At 39.2% G+C, this 6,002-nt stretch overlaps 1 protein-coding gene and 1 pseudogene across 1 annotated transcript in view; both read left to right on the plus strand.

Moving 5' to 3' along the window:
• The window catches only part of ZMYM2 (zinc finger MYM-type containing 2), a 71,462-nt gene that overhangs the window by 22,915 nt on the left and 42,545 nt on the right, over positions 1–6,002 (plus strand). The window lies entirely within an intron of this gene.
• LOC101645362 lies at positions 1,097–1,443 on the plus strand (annotated as a pseudogene).

Here is a 6,002-nt window from a genome sequence, read left to right on the forward strand (position 1 = left end):
GGGGGAGGGGGAAATTAGTAGCTATGCCATGGGTTTAAGTGGAGAGCAAATGTTTTGAGAATGATGAGGGCAACAAATGTACAAATGTGCTTGTCATAATAGATGGCTGTATGAATTGTGGTAAGAGTTGTATGAGTCCCCAATAAAATGATTTTTTTAAAAAGAAATATGACTATTAAATGAAATTTACTAACCACTAATGGTCAAAGATAAATGAATTAAAGGTTTTCTTCAGTCTAAAATGGACCAAATATGAGATCGAGTGTATTGTTCATTACAGGTAATTGAAATAAAACAGTAGGAAGTAAAACAGCTAGCTGAATGTGTAAATTTATGACCTTGGGGTTTAACATGCTTACCCAACAGTACCATGAGGGCTCCTGAGAAACAATTCTAAAATCAAGACACCAAATAACTGCCATTAAGTTGATCTTAACTCATAGTGATCCGGGAAATTGACTGAGTTTACTTGTTGCTATTGGTTAAGGAGCCCTGGTGGCAGAGTGGGTTACGAGTTCGGCTAATTACAAGGTTGGCAGTTTAACCCACCAGCCACTCTGTAGGAGAAAGTAAGACTTTTCACTCCTTTAAAAGTTTATCGGCTCGGAGTCCTACAAGGACAGTTACTTAGTCCGGTATAGTCTTTATGAGTCAAAAGAAAGAATCAATCGTTGAAAACAATTCAGACTTATTGATAGAAATGATCATGCTAGAATTTGCTTGATACAATTTTGCAAGACAACATATTCATTGGAGAGGCCTTTCTTTCTTCAACACGAGCAATGACTTTTCCAAATGGACATCACCAGGTGGAATATACCAGAGTCAAATTGACTGCACATGTGGAAATGAGAAGCCAGAAACTATCATCAGCCAGAAACTAGGCCAGAGGCCAACTGCAGAATAAAACATATTGAAACTTTAGAATAGTTTTGATGTATTGAGTATCAGTGACTGTGTATAAGTATAAGCCGACCTGAATATCAGCCGAGGCACCTAATTTTACCACAAAAACGGCATTAAAGATGCTGAAAACCATTATTTCTCAGCCCTCTGGACAACCGAGCCTGGAAGTGCGGGCTCACTGACCGCCATCATGCTGTTCGTGGAGCTGGACGCGAACCTGCCCGCGGGGCTCGAGAAGCGGCTTTGTGCCGCTAGCGCAGCCATCCTGGGCAAACCTGAGGAACATGTGAACGTGACCACGGTGCGCCCTGGCCTGGCCATGGCGGTGAACGGCTCCGCTGACCCCTGCGCCCAGCTGCTCGTGTCCTCTATCAGCGGTGGTGGGCATGGCCGAGGAGAACCGAGGCCACAGCGCCCGCTTCTGTGAAGTCCTCGCCAAGGAGCTGGCCCTAGCCCAGGACCAGATAATTATCCGCTTTTTCCTGGTGGAGCCCTGGCAGATTTGGCAAGAAAGGAACGGTCATGACTTTCCTATGATTGGAATGGAGGTGTCCAGGGCATGTGCCTTGGCCACCTGCTCGTGTGGCCACCCAGCAGGAGTGAAGGCCTAGTGGGAAGTAGCCTCGGACACTCCCACATGCAGCTATGTTGGTAACCTCCCTGCCTCCCTGGTCCCTGTACCAAATAAACACACCGAGAGCTGCAAAAAAAAAAAAAAGCTGAAAACCTCGGCTTATACACGAGTATATACGGTATGTAAAAGAAAGACATGACGAAATAAAAGCACCGACGATCTGATTTAAAAGGATGGCCCAAGAAAAAGTAAAGTATGATAATGAAATATGCAAAGTTCTGGAGTTAAAAACCAAAAGAGAACAACCCACATGGTTTTTCAGGAACAAAAAGACATGACTTAAATTATTGATTAAAAGATTCAGGAAGCTTCAAAGGAAGATGGAATACAAATACACAATGTTCTAAAATGAATTGGTCAACATTCACCCATTTCAGGAGGCAGCATTTGATTAAGAGCCAATAATATTGAATGAAGCAGTCGGAGCTACATTAAAGGCATTAGCAAATGAGTCTAAGCTAAGAAAGCCAATCGAGGTGTTTCAACAAACAGATGCAAGGTTGGAAGAACTCATCTACAACAAGAAGAACATATCCATATTTGTATCTACTCCAAAAGTGATTCAACACAATCTGGAAATGATCAAGTAATATCATTAATATCACATGTAAGTACAATTTTAATTAAAAACTTTTGCAGCAGTACATGAATTGTGGACTGCCAGAAATTCAAGCTGGATTCGGTAGAGGATGTAGAATGAGGGATATCATGGTGCTATCAGATGGATTTTGGCCTACACTGAGAATACCAGAAACAGTTATTTGTGTTTTAGTGACTTATGTGACACAGTGATATTCAACTGTGTAGATCCTAATAAATTATAGGTAACATCATTTAGAGTTTGAATTGTAGAACACAATTTTGGAACCTACATACAGACCAAGAGGTAGTTAGTGGAACAGAACAGGGTGCACTAAATAGTTTAAAATCAGGAAAAGTGTCCATCACAGCTTGTATCCTTTCACCATACTTTTTCAATCTAGGCTGAGCAAATCTAAAAGTCTGAACTATGTGAAAAGTACAGCATTCGAACTGGAGAAAGATGCATTAAAACCTTTGTGGTACACCTTGCTGGTGCAGACTGAGTTCTACAGCCTTCGGTACAGATTACACCTCAACATACAACAAAATCCTCACAACTTGGACCAATAAGCACAATATTAATGATAGAGAAATATTGAAATAGTTCATACTTTAATTTTATTTGGATTAACAATCAACACCCATGTAAGCAGCAGTGAAGAAATCCAGTAACAGGTTTTGCATTGCTGCAAAAGACCTCTGACGTGTTAAAAATTGAAGATGTCACCGTGAGGACTAAGATGAGCCTTACCCAACCCATGTTATTTGCAGATACATTATATATTTATATGTGAAAACTAGGCAATAAATAAGGAAGACCAGAAAATAATTCACTCCTGTATTATCATATTGGCGGACTATTGAATGCACTGTGGACTGTCAAAGAGTGGACAAATCTGTCTTGGGAAGAAGTACCATTAGGATGCTCTTTAGACTGAAGGATGGTGAACCTTTGTCTTGTCTGCTTGGGGCATGTTTTCCATAGGGCCTAGTCCCTAGTGCTTGTCAAAGTAGAAGGTCAGCCCGTAGTGAGATGATGACAGTAACCCTACCGAAGGGATCAGAAGAGGAAACGTTTCATTCTGATGTACGTGGGAGCACTGTATCAGAAGCAAGTGATTGCACCTGTTAACAACAACAACTGCTAAGTCAGTATGTAATCACTAACAGAAGGTTAAAATAAAACCACAAATACATAAAACAAGAATGGCAAGGTAGTAGGCTTAAGCAGCACAATAGAGAAAGCTGAATAAGCTCATCAGAAGGCTCTACTTCATATAGGCGTTTATAAACATTTTGAAAACCCAGATTAAAAGTAATTTTCTATGAAAACAATTAATCTAAATTGACTCTAACATAAGAAATGGAGGAATCTAACTACCGAGGAGTCTCTTTGAACTCAGCACACCTATAGGATAGAGTAGAACTGCTCCATGGTGTATTCAAAATTGTAACCTTTATGGAAGCTGACTCTCACAGCTTTGTCTTAAGGAGAGGCTGGTGGATTCTAACTGCCAGACTTGTGGTTGGTGACTGAACACTCCAGTCACTGTGTCACCAAGGCTCATTATTTATCAGTACACCTCCAAAGGAACCAGGTCCACATGGTTTCCAGGGCAGTTCTGTCACATTCAGATCAGACAGTTCTAATGTTGTTTCATTTGTTCCAGAGCATAAAAAAGGAAGACAATAACTTCTCTTTTAACGAGAGTAAATTCATTATAGGGACATTTCCATTTTAAAATTAATTATTCATTAATAGTATATCCCTCTTTATTATGTGTGGGAAGTTTTTCATTTTTCACCCCATTTTGTGAGAAAAATGGTAGCTTGTTTTTTGTTTTCTTAATTATGGTAAAGTGTATGTGTTATAAAATTTTCAAATTTAACCATTTTTAGGTGTACAATTCAGAGACAGTAACTAGATTTATAGTAAACGTAAATTTATTTCATTGTAATAAAAATAATTGCCCCTTAAGCCACTTTTAACTGTATAACCCAGTGATTCTAATTATATTCTCAGGGATTTTTCAGCAATTATCCCATTTATTTCTAAAAAGTATTCATCAATCCAAATTCAGTACTCATGCAGAAACTACTTGTAACCCCTCTCATTAGCCCGTAGCAGCTAATATGTTATTTTCTGTCTCTATGTAGATGACTTTTGTAGAAATTTCATGTATATAGGATCAAGCAATACTTGTCTTTTTGTGTTTGGATGTTTCACCCAGCCTTAGGTTTGTGAGGTTTATACATGTCACTGCATGTTTCAGAATTTCAGCTCCCTGTTTATCTTCTCATCTGTTCATAGACAGTTGGATTCTTTCTATCTTTGGGGTTTTTGTGTTCCTCTTTCCATTTCTGGGTGTATACTTAGCACTGGAGTTACTGGGTCAGGTGGTGTTGCTCTGTCCAACTTTTTGGGACAGCTGAGTGGTTTTGCACCACGGCGATGTGCTTTCCCCATGCCACAGCATGGACGAGGGTTTCAGTTTCTCCACAACGCCACACCTGTGAATTTCTGTTTGCGACTTCTAAACACACAGCAATCCAAAATATGAAAACACTTAGTTATTTCTGTGTTAATTTTGTTTTTAGTATAACTAAAATACTTTTAACCTATCGTTTTTTATTATTAGATTTTTGATGGTTTTTAATATTACGCTGAGAATCTATACAACGAAGCCTTCTCTAATTCAGCTATTTCCACATGTGTAATTTGACACTGATAACTTTCTTTGTTCTGCAACCTTTGTTGCTATGTTTCCCCAAATTATACTACCAGTATTAGCATAAAATAAAAAAACAAGTCAAGCTTCTTGTTATCAAGTTGGTTCTGCCTCGTAGCAAGCCTAGAGGACAGAGGAGAACTGCTCCATAGGGCTTCTAAGACTATAAAGAGGTCCATATTTGTGCCCATTCTAGAGAAAGGTGACCCATCAGAGTGCAGAACTATTGAGCAATATCATTAATGTCACACACAAGTAAAATTTTGCTGAAGATAATTCAAAAATGACTGCAGCATTACACTGACAGGGAACTGCCAGAAATTTTATGCCGGACTCAGATGAGAACACTGAATGAGAGATAGCATTGCTGAAAGCAGATAGTGTAAAGTACATGTCCGGGTTTTATCCATTTCCATACTTATTTTAGTCTTTATGGTGAACAAATAATCTGTAAAGCTGTCTGTATGCAGCATCAGGATTGGAGGAAGGTTCATTTATCAATAACTTTGCTTGCTGAAATCCAAGTGAATTGAAAACATTTACCATGCTCAACAAACCAAGAATGTGGCAGCAAAAACAAGGGAGCCCCTCAACTGAATGGATCGACACAGTGACTGCATCGGTGGTTCAGGGATAAAAACAGTTTGTGAGGATGCCAGAGGACTGGGTAGTGTTTCCTTCTGTTGTGCAAAGGGTCACTATAGGTTAAAGCAGCGGTTCTTAACCTGTGGTTGCGACCCCTTTGGGGTCGAATGACTCTTTTACGGGGGTTGCCCGATTCATAACAGTAGCAAAATTACAGTAATGAAGTAGCAACAAAAATAATGTTATGGTTGGAGGTTACCACCACATGAACTGTATGAAAGGGTCGCAGCGCGAGGAAGGTGGAGAGCCACTGGGTTAAAGCCTACTCGATGCACCTAACATCAACAGGAACAACAATGAGGCTCAAAGACCTTTTACATATTGAATTTTGACCTATGATTAGAAATTTTCTTATATAAGAAGAGATGTGCACTTAGGGTTTTTGTTGTGATACTTGCTTACCTAGGAGATATTTTGGAAAGTTAATGTTTGTCATATAAAGACAAATGTAGATTATTAATAATAAGAACTATGTGTTCATTCAAGGAGACATTATTTTTTTTTTT

The sequence above is a fragment of the Echinops telfairi genome, unplaced genomic scaffold (assembly GCF_000313985.2).
Source record: "Echinops telfairi isolate 266 unplaced genomic scaffold, ASM31398v2 ScPeMD7_2565;HRSCAF=3150, whole genome shotgun sequence".
NCBI classification, from domain to species: domain Eukaryota; kingdom Metazoa; phylum Chordata; class Mammalia; order Afrosoricida; family Tenrecidae; genus Echinops; species Echinops telfairi.